This window comes from Strigops habroptila, chromosome Z (genome assembly GCF_004027225.2).
Source record: "Strigops habroptila isolate Jane chromosome Z, bStrHab1.2.pri, whole genome shotgun sequence".
NCBI classification, from domain to species: Eukaryota; Metazoa; Chordata; class Aves; order Psittaciformes; family Psittacidae; genus Strigops; species Strigops habroptila.
This window is the reverse complement of record NC_044302.2, coordinates 63,954,538-63,975,347: the sequence shown is the minus strand read 5'-3', so window position 1 is coordinate 63,975,347 and position 20,810 is coordinate 63,954,538.

Sequence of the window (20,810 nt, the reverse complement as noted above, 5' to 3'; positions counted from 1 at the left end):
GTGATTTTTAGCACAGGAGATGAGGAATGCAGAAAAAACAAAACAAACCAAAAACCAAACCCAAATGAAGCTGAATTCTTATTAAAGTGATAAAATGGAACAATAGTTCAATTTCCACAGTTCTCATCTGTTTGTCTTCTGTGAAAATACAGCAGGGGTTATTATATTGAAGATAGTGTGTCTAAGAAAATACCAGGGACTGAAGTTACCTGGGTGTGTTTCGTTCTTCCTTGTGGAAATGGTAATAATAACAATTAACTATTAATGTACAGTCTATTCTATATGGGAAATCAAACTACATGCATTTCAAAAGGAGGTGCAAGTTGAATAATTAGAATAACAGTGTTGAACTCTATGGGCAGAATTCAAGAACTATTAATAATTGGGGATTTCTGACTTTATCTCACTTCTTTGTGGTCTGATAATTTTTAAGTGGTGTCTGCCCTTCCTTTTTAATAAAAAATTGATTTCAAACTGAACACCCAGAATCAACAGACATCTTTTAAAATCTTGAGCACTTATAGTTTTATGCTGTAGGTGAACTGTGAGGCTCAGTTGGTGGTGTAGAAGTACTGTTGTTCCTGACCACCCTGCAAAAAGTCAAAACAGGCCCCCGAAGGCTTGCTTTCCTGTAGGACCTCTTATCTATTTCCTATTCTGTACAGTTGCTCAGATCTTGCCTGAAAATACTGGATTTCATTAAAAAGAGAAAAAAGTTTTAAATTCCAAACAAAAAATTAGGAGTAAGTAAAAAGGAAAACATCAGTGTGGGAAGATAAGAAATCCCTAGACCTGTGACTAGGAGCATGAAAACTTGTATCTAAATCAGTAAACACCTTCAGCTTCCAGTCTTTTGCAAGTGAGATCTCTGTTGCCCTTTGATTTGTGTGGGGTTTGATTTGTTTATTTTCTAGTATTGTTTTTTTCACCATAGCAACTACGATGAGGCATACATGTAGGTTTTTGGAATTCACCTGAAGGTTATGGGATGTTCTTTTATTCATCACATTATAATACAGACAAGTACTTCTCAAAGTATCTGAGGTGTTAATATTGGTTAAGAAAGCAGGAGCAAATTTTTAGACACAACTTGTACTTTCTAGTCAAACACTGACCAGAAAGTAATACAAGTATCCTATTATAACTCATTTGCTGTGTTTGTAGCTGAAAGAAACTCTTTAGAGACATATATTTAATAGTTCTCTGAAGCAGCACTTCAACAATCCTGTCGCATTCAAAATGAAAACGTAAAAGAAGAAAAAGGTCTTAATTATTTTCTGGTACAAGTATGGGGTTTTTTTCTGTTCTTACGTTCCTTCTGCTTTTAGATAACATTTCTGTTTTACTGACATAATAGAACTGTTACGTAAAGAATATACCAAGTAGGCAATCTCCTGTTGCAACTTTTTGAAGTTTGCCATGAATTGCAGGGAAACCATCTTGTTATAAAACCCTGTGTATCACAGTGACTGCAGAAGTGCAAGGAGGAGTAAAAAAAATAATTAAATCATGTCTAAATAAACAACTAAATTAAAACTTTTTGCTACTTATTGCCAGACTTCAAGTGCTTCTTCTCTGGAATTAAAGTGTGATGAGAAAGTACCTGATGGTAATGTGCTAATTTATTAAAGTTATTTATTCTGTCTTTATTTTTCACTATTTCCCCTGAATGGTAATAACATGGTATTTACTGTGACTATTGTTTTCAGCCTTTTACTGATACACTTAATTATCTTTTTATGAACACACATCAGGTGTTAATATTTTTAGTGGCTGAGCTGAGCTGGTTTATAGACCAGCTCAGGAAAAATTTAGATCTTGTGAACGTAAGTGTAAGCTTCAGTTATGTCAGAGTATTTATGCTTAATCCTATAATACATCTAAGATCAGAATAAATGAATGGAGAAATATGTATGCGTGTATTTATATGTGTATGTGTATTTCTCAAGTTCTTGGAAAACTATTTCCAAATTTAAAACCAAGAAAGGAAGAGGAAGTTCCTGGGAGCAGAACCTTATGTTTGGCTTTACAAATGGTACCCTATTTCAAGTTGCTCATGACAATAATTTTGAAATATTGTTCAATCCATAGACGGAGTGTTAGCAGTGTTAACTAAGAATTGAATTGCACAAGCTCCTTCTTTGTAGTTATCATCTGCATGTTTAAAAAGATTAAAGACCCAGTTTGCTTTGACTGTCAGCTCTTACGTATCCATGTACATGCTCTGAAAATGTTAGCTATGGAACAATAAAGTCTGTGAACTTCACGCTCTTTTGAGGGGTTTTGCTTTCAAAGCTATCAAAACTAAAGGTTAAACCTGTGTCTTCTTCATGAGGAAGCAGAGGTGACTTTAATAGTTCTGTGGACCGAATAGCATGGTATTTCCATTCTCTGATTCCAAGCACAGACCTCTGTTAGCATTCTGTGCTCCTCCAGAATGTGCCCTTACGCTGATCTACAAGATATTCTGGCAATTGGCTCTTACCCTCGTGCTGAGCTATTATTCTTGTGAGTGAATAAAGTCATTTGGGAAGGTGAAGATGGGTCTTTGTACTCACCTTGATGCCTTCTTCACTGGACTAGTTGGTGTGTTGAAGATGCTAATGGGATGTTATCTCCATTTTAAGAGTAGAACTAAGGAGTCTCTAGCCTGGAATGTTGAAATTACTTTCTTTTTGGAAAACCTGAAATAGGCTATATGTTTCACTATTTGCTCTCATTTTTTCTTTTGGTTTTGAAGACAGTTATGGAGAGCTTGAATCTGCAGTAAGTTTACTTCTTCAGTTTTCTCTGGTTCTCCAACATAAGCAACCCTTGTTTTTAAAGGATTCCCAGGCATGAGAAGTTCTTCATGGTGAGATGTGCTCTAGGGAATTGCATTATTGGTCCCCCAAGAGAAGGGGATACAAAGAAAGGGAATGAAACAAAAAAGGGGAATGAAACAGGAAAAGAAATGTGGCCTCTACATGTGACTGATGACTTAGAATCTCCAAAGAGGCTGGTGGGAAGCTTTGGGTCTTAAAAAAGTTGTTATAGAAAATGAATAGTGCTGTAGTAGTATCAGAAGTTGTGAATCAAGCTTGGGGAAATCTACTGAGGCAAGAAGGCAGGTGAAAAAAAGAAAGATTTTAATGAGCTTAGCAGTGAAGGTAGATGTTCACAGAGATGTGCATATTTGTTCTTCATTCAATTATCAAAATTGTGACAGGGTTGAATTTAATTCAGCATAAGTGCTGTGGAGATTGACCTTTTGATTTGAGATGCTCATTTTGTTTTGAAGAAAATATTTCCGTAATGTTTAGAGTTAATTTAAAAGCTGATATTAAAATATACCTGTCAACCATTTACATTGACAATGGAAGAACACAGATATTGTGTTGTATGAAAATACAATTTAATCAGAATTCAAGGTTTCAGCCTCTGTGGACCATGACTGCGAAGGCTTAACTTCATTCCTGACACAATGCATGTGAAGTTGGTAGAATGTGCCCTGATGCTGAGGATATAAAACCTTTAAATATAAGAATGCAAAAGTCTAGGGATACTAGAAGATACTAGAAAGTTTTTAAAAGGTCAGAGCCTTAAAATTCATTCATACAAGGCATTGAGGCAGCAAGCCCGTTAGTTATGATTGTTCTCTGTCACTAGATTTGACAATCTTACTAAAACTCTCTGATGGTTATTTCTCTGAAGTACTAAGAGGACTTCAGAGATGTCTTATTTTACACTACTGCATCAATTCAGTTATGATGCAAGTAGAGCAGTAATGATTTGGCCCTGTGTCAGTGCCTGAGTGTGAGAGCATAGATACCAGTTCATGTTCCAAGTGTCAAGTCAGTACTCGGACTGCAGAATGAGTTGGTGAAAATCTAAGCTGAGTAATTAAGAAAACGCAGAACAGAATATGTGGATTGCAGTGCACAATATTATCTAATGATGGTGCAATAGAAAGCAGCGGTTTCATTAACTGAGACACATTGCTGTTGATCACATGATTTTTCTGCAGTAAACAGAGGGTACAACTAGCAACATCCTGAAATTGCTCACAGAAGGATATTATTCAAAACCTGATGAATGAATATGCTTCTGTTAGTATGAATTGATTCTCAAATAAGGGATGAATTTTGAGTCAGTAAAGAAACACACTCATGATTTTGGTTCATCTAGTGTTTTTCTCACTGTTATGAATAAGATGCTTCTAGGCTACAGATACTGGTTTGGATTTTGTTTCTGTACAGACACAAGTTCATCACTGCAGACCAAATAAACAATGGCTATGAGATAAAACCTAAGCGTACGTCGCTACTTGCATCCCTGTAATCTGCTGACTGTGGTGTCTCAGTGGCAAAGATATGGCAAAGTGGCAACTGCACAAAAATATCTGTTAAAGCAGAAGTTTGCCTTAGCTATTTCAACTGGTGTTTTGTGGTGTTTTTGTGGTTTTGTTTTTGTTTTTTTTTAAAGGGGGAGAAGGTAACAACCAACATCCTCGCTGGTGCATGCTGGTGGAGGGATTTCTCATTTGAAGAGAAACTTGGAACACTTTAAAGATCCTTATGTGCTGTGACTTAATTTGGCGTACGAAAAATGCAGTTTAACCAGCTCCTGTAAATTGGTCTTTGCACTCACCAAAATACTTGTGCTTTAGTTTGCTCATCATAAGAATGTTTTTATCCCTCTTTTCCTGTTTCACCAGCTGTAGGACTCTCTGAACCTCCCCCAGACCAGTCTCCCTTTGTAGGAGTTAACTGTATCTAAAGATGTCAGATTTTTCTTGGAAGGCAGTGATTTATCTGTGTGTGTGTGTGTCTTTCCTGGATTGTCCTCTTCACATGTGTTAACTGTTCTATTCTTTCCCTCTAACAGAAACTTTCTGCAACACTGCGACTACCTCTGTGCATATTTTTCTCTTCCCACTCCAATTTTTTTTATATATATATATAATATATATGTATACATATATGTAAAGACTTTTTGAAAGTTGAATCATAAGGATATGTTTATATTGCACTATTTTTGGAGAATGAGCAGAAGTACTGTTATATTAAAAAATGCTGAAGGGCTCATCCCACTTTTTCATTGGATTTTAGATCTACAGACAAGTACAGGATGCCTGAAGCAGTGATTGTGCACCATGAGTATTTCCATATCTCCTACCTGCTATATTTCTTTTGGTTCCCATAGCCTTTCCTCCTTTATTTCATCTTCTTAGAAACAGCAGCATAGTCAGTATTGTGATGTCTAGATTGTTACCTGGCTCTTTCTGGGTTGGGTGGGTTGGAATGTTGGCTGGAACTTAGAATTGTCTCAGACCCAGCCTGCTAGAATTGCAAAGGCTAATGAGAATGTCTCTAGACAGTCAAGGGTCTTGTGGCATAAACTAAACCAGTTAACGTTGAAACTAGAGGCAAGGCTTAATAAAGGTTCATGTCTAAATAAGTGTGCCTGTTTGGCCTTTTTCTATTTTTTTTTTTTTTTTTTTTTTTTTTTTTTAAACTTCTGGTAAAGGTTAAAAGAACATCATGTCAGGTTTGTATACGGACATTTCCTAGGCCCTTTCCAGCTGATCACTTGGCATTATAACAGGATAGCAAAGTGATTCTGATACCTGGACAGAGACTGAGAGTCTCTGATAGAATTAGTCGCATAGCTCATTTTATTTAATGTAATGATTTTGACCGTAATCCTCAGTCTCATACTGAGAATATCAGGTGTATTCCATTTGCGTCATGCAGTCTTATAACCATGCAGGTTTTTTTCACTTAATAACATGGCACTAGAAAGCTATAGTTAATTGTGCCTCCTGTGCTAATGACCTTGCCGAGTATGATGTTATCATAGACACTAGGGAGATCACAGTTTGTTGCTAGCATCTGGGGTGTGTGTTTCACGAACAGCTGTGTGTCTAATTGCAGAATGTGTTCTAATGGAAGGAACACTTCAAGTCAAATTTGGAAAGTTGAGGATATTTCATTGTTCCAGTAATGTGACTAGATGAAGTGTCTGTAATTTAATAATCTGATCTAGAACACTGGGAATAGGGTCTCAAACTCATTGTGTGAAAATCTGTGTTTTCTTAATTCAATTTATTAATGTCAGAACTTCACCTGCTGTAATTGCCAGGCTTCTGGATCTTGATGTTCGCCTTAGGAAGCACTGCTTTGTTGTCGGATAGGGAAGGTGATAAGTCTCAAATTTTATGAGGAAATTCAGCTGTTAAAATGTTGACTCTGCTGTAATAAACTGGTGTACTGCTGGTGTGGTAGATGTGTATTCATGCACACAATACACTTAACATTGGTGTTAAGGGCTAGTAATAGATACACAGTTCAGTGTATAATGAAGCAGATACAGAAAGTATAGTTTACATGTATCTGGACATTGTGAATAAGTCCTCCACTTGCCTCCACCTGCCCTTGTTTACTGGCCTTCCTTGATTTTTCTGGTATTTTCTAGATTACCCACAGCTATAGTTCCAAATGTACTGTTGAGGATTCAGAAACGCAGATATATCTGGTGTACGTGTCCAGATGACAATCTGATGCACTTGAACTACTCTGGGCTTGCACGCACGTAGCACATAGTTCATCAGCTGTTTCCTTCCTGAAGAACTCACAGTTCAGGACAGGATTTGGTCACAGAAGCTGTAGCTGAATTAATGAATTCATTAATGAACTGAACTACATAGAGGATTCCCAGATTTCTAGATAGAAGAGTTTGTCCTAAACACAGTCCCCCATATTACTGTGGTTTTAAAGTGGACCCTTCTATCTAGGCATGGCATTGGCAAAGCTGTAATGCTTCAAGAAATAGCATATGATATTTATAGATTTTTTCAGGGTTATTTGTGTGGGTAGATTTTGTGGCTTGGTTTTTTTTGTTATGTGTTTTTTGTTTGTTTGGTTTGGTTTTGGGTTTTTTTTTGTTTGCTTTGTTTGGTCTGGTTTGGTTTTTCTGCTTGGTTTTTTGGGGGGGTGTTTTGTTTTGTTTTTTTTTTTTTGTTTCTTTGTTTTGTTTGTTTCTTTGTTTTGGTGGTGTTTTTTTGTGGTTTTTTTTTTTTTTTTTTTTTTACCAAAAGGAAACTTCAGAGATAAAAGAACAAGACTTCATTTTCAGATGAGCTTGTTGTGTATAAATAATAAAAAAAAATAAAATCGTTTCAGATCACTGTTTAAGACCTCTGCGTTTGACAAAATACAAGTATTGAACAGTGGAAGAAAATGCTTCTATGACATTCTCATACATGCAAGCAATGAAAAAACATGTTTTCACAGGTACAGTAGGGGACCTACTGAATTTCTAAGCATATTCAGAACCAGATAGTTGTATATTTATGTGGAATTCAGAGCAAAAAGAAAAAGCTTTGTTGAAAAACTTAAATTGTGTTTGGACTTGAATTTTTAATCTCTGATGGATACAATTGCTTTTCATATTTAGATAAAATCTTTGTGCAGTTACTGGTGTACTTTTAGATACTGATATTGTCCGTGTCTCTTGCATAGAGAGAACCAAGTTCTTACACTTCCCACAATAGTGGAGAAATATTCAAAATACCTGAAATACAGGTAAATGGCTGTCCTGAGTTCAGCTAGTTCAGCTATAACAGTCATTTTTCTCTTTCTTAGTAGCTGGTGCAGTGCTGTGTTTTGGCTTTAGTCCGAGAACAACGCTGATAACACACCAATGTTTTAGTTGTTGCTAAGTAATGTTTACCTCGATCAAGGACTTTTCAGTCTCATGCTCTGCCAGTGAGGAGGGGCACAAGAAGCCATGAGGGAGCAGAGACAGGACACTTGACCCAAACTAGTCAAAGGCGTGTTCCATACCACAGCACGTCATGCCTAGTATATAAACTGGAGGGAGTCACTCGGAAGGGCAGATCGCTGCTCAGGTTGGGCTGGGTATCGGTTGGCGCGTGGTGAGCAACTGTATTGTGCATTGCTTGTGTTTATTGTTTTTTTCTTTCTTTCCCCTTTCAGTTTTATGTTGTCTCCCCTTGTTATTTCCTTTATCATTATTGGTGGTAGTAGTACTTTTGTATTACACTTTAGTTATTGGACTGTTCTTATCTCAATCAGTGGGATTTACATTCTTTAGATTCTCCTCCACATCCTGCTTGGAGTGGGAGGAAGAAAAGGGAGGTTGAACGAGTGGCTGTGTGGTTCTGAGTCATCGGCCGGGCTTAAACCATGACAATGGCAATATCACAAAGGTATGTGTTTGAAACTGTTTTAAGACTATATTCTTAAAACTATATGCTAAGTACTAAAACTACTATGCTAAGTAACCTGGCATAGCTGCAATTTGCAATAATAAGAAATAGGGTGAAATTTTGTCTTGCTGGTAAGAAATCACACAAAGTCTTTCAAAATTTAGCATCTTCGTTTATAGCAGAAGTATGCCATTAAGAAACCTCTCTTAAGACTGATTATATTTAAGGATCAGCAGTGCTGAAGTCTGGAAATACACAGTGAAGAAGGAACCTTTTCTTCTTTGCTAAACTCAATTTTAAGCAGTGATTTGGCATATGATGAAATACATCCTATTGTTTGCTCTAAAACTCCTACAGGTCTGATGGTGATATAGAAAAAATAGGACATTTTAAAAGTCTCTTCCAACAAAAGGAGTTTTTTGAGGCCCTGTTTCAACAGTGTAGACAACCTGAGCCTGCTCTTTTGATTTCTTAAGACTTGCTCTGAGAGGTAAGGGTTATAGTCATAATTTCAGGCAGTTTTTTGGTCAAGACAAGCACCATTCCTGTTTTCAGGTTGCTTTTGGAAGTGTTTTTGTGCAGATGACTGTCTGCTTTTTCTTTGTCTGCTTCAGCATAGTACCGGGAATGTGAGAGGTCAGAAATTCTGGCCTAATAATTTGCCTTGTTTCAGCGCAGGAGAAGTCGTAATTGAATTGCTGAACTGTTACCTCTACAGAGGTAAAATGAAAGTTGGAAAGGGAATAATCATCAGAATATATTTTAAACAGTCAATATATTTGAAATGTATAGATGTTACAGAAGTAAATAGCACTTCATTAAGTATAAGCGCTTCATTAAAAAGAAGTGCTTAAATAAAAAGTCACTTCCGGTATAATATGTATATATACTAATATTATTAGTATTTCATTTGTAGCCTTAGAAATCTATATATATTACCGAATTCTCCATCAAATTTGGATCCTGTCAACAAATGCCAACAACAGAAGGAAAAACTCCAAAATATCTGTTAGCAACATATAGTTAGGTCTGCCCTTTAAAAAGAAGTACTATAGCTTTTGGGAGAGAAAAGAAGCATAAAAAATTAATCTTTTTGAAGGGCATGTCTCGTCACCGTTCTTTTTTCTCTGAACAAAAAGGACTGAAATTTTTGTTTAACATTTTGCCAGTCTTATTGTGGGATGTGTCTGCAGAACATTATCAATAAAATATTGAAAACTTTTACTACTGTTGTAGACAAACAAGGAGGTTAGACATATCTAGAAGTGTACAGGCTACAGTCTACCTATTGGAGCAAATAGAAATGGAAAGTTTATAATAAAAAAAACCTAAAACAACTCAGTGCAACAAGTCAAATATTTGGCCTTTTCAATTCTGAATCAAAGTTATTTATGTAAGAATTAATCCCAGATGGTGATGATTGATTTCACAAAGTTCTGTGTGTGGCCATTACAACTCTTGATTTAGCTCGAATGGCATTGACTATTGTTTACATGCAGTTATCTCCATAAAGTCATCCTGTTGGTTTATTAGTAAGTAACAGCTAGAAGTTAGTCTCAGTCTTCACTTCAAACATCTTTCTCCCTCAACAGTCCTTCTCTGTACTTACTGTAAAAGAAGCAAAAGCAAATATTCCCCCCCCCGCCTTTTTTTAACATAAATGGTTAATAGCTATAAAAACTACAGGTTACTGCTGCAGAATTCTGCAGAATTCCAAAACTACTAAATTACTTTCTCTTCTGGAAGTGTATTTCCTGATACATTTTGGTGGCACATAGTCTTATCATCTAAACTCCCCTGTCACTTAACAATTGTTCAGTGTTTGATCTTGCCTTCTGTACTAGGAAATGATCTTCTGTTACCTGGATAAGTCATCCAGGTATTTCTGTGTGTAACCAATGCTTTCCAATATTCTGTCATTGTCAAATGTGACTGCTGTTACTGGGCCAGTTTTTTGATGTTAAGGCAACTAATGAAGCTGTGGAATAAGACTGGCCTCCAGAATGATACATGAGGAAATCTGCTGGTAACCTCCCTCTTGTTTGATGCATTTTTATTCCTAACTACTGTTTCATGTGGTTTTTACTTTCTTTAACAATTTTATTCTCCCGTAGTTTATCTAATCTCTTGCTATGTGTCAGTCTATCAAATGTTTTATTACAGTCAAAAGAGATAAAATTTACTACACTTCCCCTTTGTTCGAAATCTGTCTCTTTTTATCTAAGAAGGTCCATCTGACATGCTTTGTTTGTGCCAAATTTTCTCAGATTTTTAGTCCTAAACATAATGGAAACAGCTGGCTGGTTTTTTTGGGGTTTTGTTTGTTTGTGTGTGGGTTTTTTTTTTTTTCCCCCTGCACAACAGTATGAAAAAGGCTGGGTTGTTTTGGTTTTTTTTCTGTTTTGGGTAAGGAGAATTTGGGAGGCTCAGGAAAACAAATGTATGGACTAATACACTGACAGCTAACAGCACTATTGATAGTTTAGTCCTGCACATAAGTGAAGAAGAAATGTAACTTTATTATTGAAAAGAACCAGGGAGACCAAAACATTTGGCATTTATATTCTTCAAGCAGCCTTTTGATTACCTTTTGCATTCAAGTGTCTACAGACTCCCACATATGTATCTCTTTTCTCTTAAGGTTTCTGCTTCCACTGAAACAAGTTATAATTAAAAAATAGTCTTGAAACCTGGCATATATTTGGCTTGAATAAACAGTGCCATTACATAAACTACCAGACTTTTCGTAAAGGCAGACACTGTCATTTGTGATACAAGTTTGACAACTTAATTGAATCTTCATACTGAAACAAAAGCAGTAAGTACTGAATATGTTTGACAAATAAATTCTTCTAGCAGATGGTGGCACCTATCCTGTCTTTTAGGGAGATCTTGCTTTCCATTCTCCTTTCTGTGTGAGGGTTCCTGGAAAGGTACCTGTCATTCTGGTCAGAGAGGCAGAGAAAGAAATTTGTAATGGGAGCAGATGAAAAAGCCCAGATTAGAAGAACTAACCTTCCTTGTGGCAAAGGAGGTCTGTGTGCACAAAGTAAACACAGGAGTCTTGCAAGTGGATTATTACAATACATGAATAATGTCAAATGTAAGTATGTGGCCAAGGCCTTGATATGTCAATCCAGAACAATGGGGACCCACCTTGAAATGAATTGTGTGATGTGATTTAGGTGCTGCAGAGGACACTGTTATATTTCTGAGGGACCTCTGCATATCCCTAATGCCATTTCCACAGCCCAATCATTCACACCTGACAGTAAGCTTATTTAAAGTTTTAGTGCTAATCAGGAACCCTAGGCTTACCAGAGGTGTGTAATTTCTTTTTTGCTCTGTGTCCTGATGAGAAGCTTGGGCACATTGGAATTGTATAGCCAGATGAAAACTGTTTTAGTCATAATGCCTCTTTCTTACTGAAGAGTGATAACCATTTGAAGGTATCTTATACTTTATTTTTCTGCAATGTTAAAGTCTCCATAAAAAGGCAAGGAATGTCTAAATGAAAAGTATAAAAATCGGTCTTTTTGAATTACAGTTATACATGGGAAACAGTATAATTTGCAGGTTTTGCCCTTATTAAAATTACTTTGTATTGGCAGAGGAGAGAAAGCAAACCACTTCACTGCTGTTGACTGGTCAGGACATTGCATGTGCCTGTGTGACTCTTGGAGCTGATGGTAGGACCTTCCATTTCAGGAAGCTGCCTTGTTGAGAACTTGCTGAAGTTAAACCAAGCTTTTTTCCAGGTTCTGTTCCTTAAGTGGAATATAATCTAGATCTTTGCTTCCTCACGGTCACCTCAGCCATACCAATAACAATCACAGCTATAAGCTACAGTTTGTGAGATTGTTGTATTATTTTCCCTGTTTCTTGCAAGTGTTTGCCTTTATGCTGGCTCAGTCATAAATTTCCTCATTAGGGCTCAAGTTCTGTTTCCTAGCCAATAGTACAGAAATAAATTTGACCACTGTGTAAAAACACTTCTACAAAACTTCTACATGAGGATAGAAAATAAAAATATGGGCTGAGTAGAGAATGGATTGAGAGCTGCCCTGAGGAGAAGGACTTCGGGGTGTTGGTTGATGGAGAAGTGCAACATGAGCTGGCAGTGTGTGCTTGCAACCCAGGAAGCCAACTGTGTCCTAGGCTGCATCAAAAGAGGCGTGACCAGCAAGTCAAAGGAGGTGATCCTGCCCCTCTACTCTGCTCTTGTGAGACCTCACCTGGAGTATTGTGTGCAGTTCTGGTGTCTTCAGCATAAAAAGGACATGGGGCTGTTTGAGGAAGTCTAGAGGAGGGCCATAAAGGTGATCAGAGAGCTGGACCACCTCTCCTATGAAGACAGGCTGAGAGAGTTGGGCTTGTTCAGCCTAGAGAAGAGAAGGCTCCGGAGAGACCTTAGAGCAGTGTTCCAGTATCTGAAGGGGGCCTACAAGGATGCTGGAGAGGGACTCTTCATCAGTGATTGTAGTGATAGGACAAGGGGGAATGGCTTTAAACTGGAAGAGGGTAGATTTAGATGAGATATTAGGGAAAAAATCTTCACTGTGAGGGTTATGAGATGCTGGAAGAGGTTGCCCAGAGAAGTTGTGGCTGCCGCTTCCTGTTCAGGGTCAGGCTGCACGGGGCTGTGAGCAACCTGGTCTAATGGAAGGTGTCCCTGCCCATGGAAGGAGGGTTGGAACCAAGTGGTCTTTAAGGTTGGCTGTTGTCAGAGGTTATTTTCTCTGGGTGTCTTTTTCACCGAATTGTTATCACTGTATCTTTTCTGAAAGATTGGTGAGCAGAATTCTCTCAGAAAAATACCCAACCAAAACTATTTGTCTTAAAACACTTCTCCCTCTTATCCTTGGCTTAACACTTTGGTCTTCTGAAGGTCATGTCGTACTTTTAACAAAATGGTAAACAGAATTGAACTAATTTAATGGATAGGCAAAGGGCTGACACAGTATAAATTAGTGCATGAAAGTGTAGTCTAATTGAGCTGAGAAAGGGCTTGCTTGCTGAAGGCTTACTTAGAGTAGCTTTGAAAAAATTATATTACTATTTTAATTGGGACATATGCGCATTGTGTTTTGTTACATACATCAAGCTGTTCTATAATTTGCATTAAAGATTTCAAAGGTTAGGGCACTCCTAATGTTTCCTAAGCTTCCACTCCGTATCTGCTTACAGTCATAAGATGTAGTTGATAAAAAATTACTATATAATTAAGTATTGTTGCATACTTCAATATTTGTGCTGGAAAGTAAATCTGTTGCAGTATTTTGTGAAACAGTGTTTATAAGCTGTGTTGCGAAACTGCTTATAAACATTAAAATGGTAGCACTGTTCTCCAGAGCAGAAGGTCTCTGCTGAGAACTAAGCTTAAGGAAAAAGCTCGTCAGTGCATTATGTGGTTTAATTTAACCATCTGTATTACCTTGACATTACAAGTAATATTTATCTCACTTTACAGCTGATTTCAGGAAGCTCAGCTGCCAAAATGCAAAGTTTAAAGTAATTTGATAGTAGGAAGACAAAGTATTCCTCTAGAAAAGGAGTTAAGAGCAAAGACTGGGAAAACATTTCAATCCTGTCACTAATATATTTGATGTTCCAGCAGTGGAGAACACCAAAGGCAATTAAAGTTTTGTTTTTTAAAAAATTATCCAGTTACTCCTTCTACACAATCCTTTGAAAATAACCTTTGAAAACTAGTTGCACATGTGTATTTACAGGAGAAAAAAAAAAAAGACCTCAAAAAAACAGAACAAGGAAAAATGCCACAGCTCAAGGAAGAAGTATAGACATGGGCTGTTTCTCCAAGCAAAGTGCTGTAGTTATAACAATGTTGCAGTAATATTGCAGCTATTTTGAAGATACGGGGGCTGAGGTAGGGTTTCGTGGTGTTTTCTTGTATCACCCCTAATTATTAAATACACACTTTTGCTTTCTAGAGTATGAGAGTATTCATTATTTATGTAACAGTGTGCAGAAACTCAAAAGAGGACGTAAAATGCTGGCACGCTTCCAGGAAAAGACAAGAATCTTGACATGGGCAGATGCCTTGATTAATTCTTCCTACAGAATCGTAGACTTCATTGTTCAATGTTGTTTTTGAGCCTTCTGCGCTTTGACAGTAGTGGTGATTTGGCATATGTCTCACATGTCTGCGGGTTTGTTTTTTTCCAGGGCTTAGTCTTATATCTGTGAAGGGATATCAGTAATGCACATACATATCCACTCATTCTGAAAAAAAAAAATAAAATTCTAGGAATATATTTGTAGTCTGCATATATGATATGTATTACTTAACCATATCAAAACCAAGAGGAAGAGGCTTAGTTTTTTGGCATTTTCTGCCTCGTGCATTCTTCCTCATGGTTTCCTTAGCTGGAACCAGATCTGCCGGAGTCCTTGGGACCATTAGACCTCCACTCAGCACATGGCCAGAGAAAAGTGACGGCATGATTTTCAGTGCTATAGCTCACAATCACAGATGTGTTTAGACAGTCCTGTCTGTCATTTGTACTGTATGTGAACAGATTGGGCCCCTGAAAAAGTTTCTGCACTTCATCCTGCAAGCTGGCACTCCAGAAGCCAAACCCCCCTTCATAAGTTGATATGCTGTTTCTCCCATGAAGGACTTGTGGGAGGGTTACTCTGAGCTGTGCTGCAGAGATGTGCACTTGAGCATGGGCTTCCTCTGCTGATGGCTCGGGGATCTCTGAAGGTATCAGGGAGATAACAGGCCCCTTTGTGCATTTTTGATGAGCTTGTTCTACTTGCAGCATGATGAGATTCTATTCCTAGTCTCTTCTGCAGTGTCATGTCTTAAACCACACAACTTGCAATAAGGGTAGGGAAGACAGGCATTGTTTTAGGCTAACACAACTAGACCAGAGCTGAATACCTCCAGGAATGGACTCACCACAGTGCTCTCTGGCCAAGTTGTGCCAGTGCATAACCACCATCATGACTAAAAAGATATTTCCTTCTGTGTAAATGGAATTTCCTGTATTTCAGTGTGTACCCATTCCTTCTTCTTCTGTCATCAGAAACCGCTAAGAAAAGTCTTGCTCCATATTGTTTTCTCTTCCCATCGGGTATTTATATACATGGATAAACTTCCCTGAGATTCCCCTTTTGCTCCTCCAGTCCCAGTCCTCTTGCCCTCTCCTCAGGACAGACGCTCCAAGCCCTTCACCATCTTTATGGCCCTTTGCTGGACTCCTGTGGCTCCATGTCACTCTTGTTTTCTAAGCTCAGGAGCCCTGAACTGGACACAGCAGTCCAGATGTGGCCTCACCAGTGCTGCAAAGGCAAAAGATTACCTCCAGCCACTTGCTGGCAGTGGTCTTCCTAATACGCTCAGGATGTCCTTGGTCTTTGCTGCAACAGCATGTTGCTGGCTCTTGGTCAGCTTTGGCGTCTGTCTACCAGGACCCCCAAGGCCTTTTCTGACAGGATACATTCCAGTTGGGTCAGACCCCAGCCTGTGCTGGAGCCTGCAGTTATTCCTCCCCAGGGACAGAACTTAGCATTTCCCTTTGTTGAACTGAATGATGTTCCTGTCAACTCAGTTCTCTAGCTTGTCAGTGTGTCCTTCTGAATGACAGCACACCCATTTGGTCTGTCAGCCACTCCTCCCATATTTGTATTATCTACAAATCTAATGACAAATAGGTCTGTGCAGAAAAAACTAGTTGTCTTGCTGGAAATCACTGTGTGAAGACAATTTTATTTCCTTTCTCAAAAATGCTTCAAAACTTTTCTATTTATGACATTGCCAATTTGATTCTGTGAATTGATTTTGTCAGTATCTACAGCTCTGGCTTTTGGATGCTCTAATCTTCCATGCTGAGAAGGAAAATCCTCCTTCCACTGGCAGCTCAGATGTCTTTGAATATATAGTTGAAACGGTCAATTAACATGTGAAATTGTTAATGGTATTCAGAGAGTCCAGGAGACTCATCAGATGTCTCTCTTTGCAGATCTGCCTGATAACTGAGCTCTCAGAGCTGGTAAGTTACAGGCTAGGAAGGTTGTCTGATCTCTGTGGTCAGTGGCATGCCAGTGCATTGCCTTACTTCTGGGATTTGATTGCTTGTTAAACTATGTCAGGCTGTATGAAATAGCTAGGCTGTTTATTTTTTTTTCTTGAAACAGGTCTTCATTCATAATCACATGGTATTAAAACATAAGAACGTGATTGGAATTTTTTTTTTTTTAATTAAACAGTGGAATGACCCTTAATCATCTCTAAGATGCATTAAAAAAAAGGGGGGAAGAGAACATCTGCTTGTGGAATATCTTTAAATACATTCTAATATGTGGTTTGGGGCAAAGGCTGTTCAGTTTTTTATGTTGCTCATGCAAGAGGAAACAAAGAAAACATATCTTGCGGTAATTCACACTAGAAGAGTATGTTGTAATTCAGTTTGAGAGGTTTTTTAGTGGTCTGTATTTTTGTTTCTTCTTAGAAGTCAAAGGCTGCCCCTCGTAATTTTAAATAAGCAATTTTAAACCAATTCAACTAAATTGTAGTGAAATGCTCATTGTGAATGCTTGGGATGTGCTTCAGGGAAGTCTTTAGCTTACATCCTTCCTTTCTTTTCAAAATGAGAGCTATTTTATTATGAGTTTTCATTCTTTGAAAATCAAAGTGAGATTCTGACACTTGGTGATTCTAATTCCTGGGGAGGAAGAGGAAATAATTTGCTGGGTTGAATAGCATTAATTTACACAAGTGTATGTGAAATTAGCCTAGGCATTTTTTAAGTAAATCCTGCTACTGAAATTACCTTTTTGTTGTGTTGATCGTTAATTGTAGGATTCTGTCAAAGCTCAACAAAAATGCCTGAAAACCTCCAGCTATTTTTATAATCAGTGTTTGCCTGCATGCACTGCATGGCATTTTGGTTACAGACACATTGCAAATTCAATATAAAATAAAGTAGGATTTTATGTATGACCAGTACTGCAGAACTGATGTTAGCTTTCCAACAAAGCAGGACAGTCTGGTCTGTGGCTGTCACTGCATTTCTTGAAACTTCCTGTGTATCAGCAGGTATTGGCAACTTGTGACTTCAAATATTTAGCCCTGTATTTAGGATGTATTTAAGTATCATTGTTTGACTTTGCTGACAGCTTTTCTATATGCAGGGTAAAAATGGCAAAAGCTTCCAGCTGTGAGTATTGAAAGAGAGTAATGAGGAATACAGCAGTACAAGCAGGGTGAAGGTTAGCTGCTGTAAGAGGCAAGGATTTATAGCCAAGCTGTACCCCCTCACTATAAGGAAGAGAGGAAGAATTGGGAAAAATAAAATTATGGCTGTATGGAATTGCAGGTAAAAACTACTGAGTGAAGGAAAGTTTGAAAATTACAGTTGCAGATTTTAATTTTTTTCTGGCGATACACAGATGTAGTTATTGTTGCAAAGATTTTTTTTTTTAGTGGAAAGAACTGAGATATGCATGACTCCATGGTCATGTATGATCCTGACTTAAGATGTCTTTAGTTAGAATTGCAAATGCAATTCCAAATAGTCATTGCAGTGCCCTTTTTATCTAGCAAAAGGGTCAAGATATTTGTATTATAATACCCCAAAGGAACATTATTGTTATGAAGTTAGTCATGAAATTGCATCTCTGGCTTTGGAAGCAGTACTCAGAATTACAAGCAATTCACTCAAATCTGTGGGGAAAAAGAGAATAGTTTTCAAATTCATTGCTGTTTTATGCAGCAAGTTTTTCATAAAAGGTAAAAGCAAATGTTTTTCTAGTAGTGCTGCAGTTTTATTATGATACTTAATATATTTCTTGTATGTTCTCTAAACTAGATACTCTTTAACCTGTTTCATTCTGCTTTTATAAAGACATTATTGCAAGACAAAATTACAGTGTTAATGAAAATGTTACACATTTTAATGACATAAGCCTCATGCTGCAGAACATGTAAATCATTGCAAAGTGGATGTGAATTGCTAGAACCATTTACAGCCTGCTAAATTTTCTCAAAATTAAGCAAATGGGTCAGTGAAGATGATGGACAGGTTTTGTGTGCGTTAATGAAGTGGAGAAAGTACGAAGTGGCAAATGCAGTCTTCTGTAATATAACAAAGGTCGCTGGTGCCATCTTCTGGAAGTGGCAGTGATGATTCAGAGCACCTAGGATTCTAGACTGAAAAACATGGAGGTTCGAAGTGCAGTTCAGGACATATCAAACAAGAAAACAAGAAAGTGTATTAGCTACAAAGGTAATGCCAGACATTGAGAGAAGACATTGTGCAGCTCAGTAGCACTTGCTCTAACTGGGACATTTAGAGTGGTTTTCCAGTGCTGGTTTTCAGTTTTTGGCAGCCCTGACTCCAGATAACTAGAAGCATTCATCTCTTTTTTGCTGAAAATTGTCTTGTGTAAGTTATGTAACATTTTACACTAAATTCCTTGGGTTATTAATTTTTTCTTTGGGGTTGTATTAGTGCTGGTTTTCCCAGGAGCAGCCTAGCAGTAGAGCTGTTGGTGTGCAGAAGTGGGTGTGTGGAAAGCTGTGTGGGACCAGGATCCTGTCTGCTCTGCGAGATCGCTGGCAGATTTTGTCGTTCCTAGCAGGTTCTGTTTTCACTGCCATTGGGCAGCTGTGCATTTGCTTAAATGTCTCCTTGGTTGTTTGTTCAAATGAAAAGATGCTACATTATCCTTAAAACCCCAAACATTTCCTGATCCATGTTTAAATGCTGCAGTTTATTACTCATTCTTCCATTTTTTCATTTCTTTGACTTCTGAGAGGGAGCTTGTCTTCATTATACAGTTGAAAACTTTTTGTAACAGTGTCATGTAACTTTTGTAATTCAGGTCTGCTACTTGCATAAAAGAGCTTAGAAAACAAAACAAAACCAAACCCCAAACATTACAGAACAGCAAAGGAAGAGGGTGTGGCTCTGAGTCTTGTGTTTTTTACAATTGGAATGGAAGACGAGAAACTTTTTAGTCTTATTTCAGGCTTCACTGAATTAAGCCTCATTTTTTTAAAGTTACTGCTTTCTTAGAATTTAATGATTCTATCTTCACTTCTCACAGTGGTTTTGAGATACACACCTTAGGGTCTTGATGAGTAAGATACTGTGCGTGGCTTTTAGAGGAAGTGCAGTGACTGGAGACAATGCAACTGCAGAACATGGTAGCTGGCAGAAAGATGTTTATTTTGGTCTATGTTCATATGTGCAAGTGCTGCACAAAAATGCACCCAATAGTTAATACTGGAGTAAAACAATAGATGGATTCTTTCTTTCTTTCTTTTTTTTTTTTTTTTTTTTTTTTTAATTTTTCTTGGAGATCATAGCTTCCTAGATGCTTGTGTAGGTTTTTGTTGTTGTTTTTCTATTTCCAATTAATATATACCAGAGAAAATCAATTGCTTGCTGTTTTCCCTTCAGTATTGCTATGATAGGATACTGCTGTGCAAGTGTTGGTCACTACAAAGCTACTTAAATACAGGCCAGAGTCTCTTACGCAAGTTGCAGCAGGGAACCCACAATTACTCTTTTATTTTTGTAATACAGCAGTATCCAACTGGTAATGTGAAGATAGTTGTTGCTAATCGCCTTTCTAAGCATGGTAGCATGACTTTTTCCCACCCCTAGAATTCTGTGTGGGTACCCTATCCTTAATCTGGTCTTCTCAGCATATGTTAATGGTTGCATAGAGCAGTATGGCTCAAAGCCCCAGTGTTTATTGTTAATAGAAGCATAAAAGTCCCAGCAACGCAGCTCAACTATGCATAGCTTGGTGACACTGTATCTCCTGTAGTGTAGGCTGATTCAGCTGTAGGTTGCCAAATGGAAGTTAAATGTGCCTAATATTATTTAATTTAAAAGCAGGTTCTTACTTATTTGTCACTTTCTCAAAAGGTTTTTTTTTTTTCTTCAGGTGTCACTTATTCTTGAAAGATCGTATTATGCAGTGTTGTAGAAATTAGTAAGGCATTGGATAAACCCACTTTTTTGGGGAAAAAGAATTGCTCTTCTGATTCAAAACATAGAGAAGTAGAAAATAAAACTTATTACTGGTATGTTGAATAGAGAGAAGAAAAGTTCAGATGTCATCTATGGTTGAACAAAATTCAGTGAAACTAGTAATTAAAAAATCCCCAACCAACCTGCAGTCATAATTTAATATTCTTAAGAGAACACTTAGATGATCAAGGTCACTTTTAAAATATAAATTCCTTCACTTTGCAGAAGAAAGGTGTCATTAGGGCAGAAAAAATGACTCAGTCTTGTAAAGTGCTCAATACCTCCCAATGTTTTCTTAGCATCAGCTTCAGTATGAGATGATGTTGTGTATATGTATGCATATACACATACCTATTATTTTTGTGCGTAAACCCCATATGGAAAGCCATTTATAAGTGACACTAAACACATACAGGTTAAGGAATGTGGAAGGAATACCCTCCTGAGAAGTGCTGAGCATGTTCAACCTCCAGTGGGAAGATTTTGTAAAACTGGGTTGCATTGTGATGTATCATGCTACAGGTGAACATTGAGATGGTTGAAAACTGCATATCCTTTTGGAAATTTGAAGTGGAGGTAAAAAGACA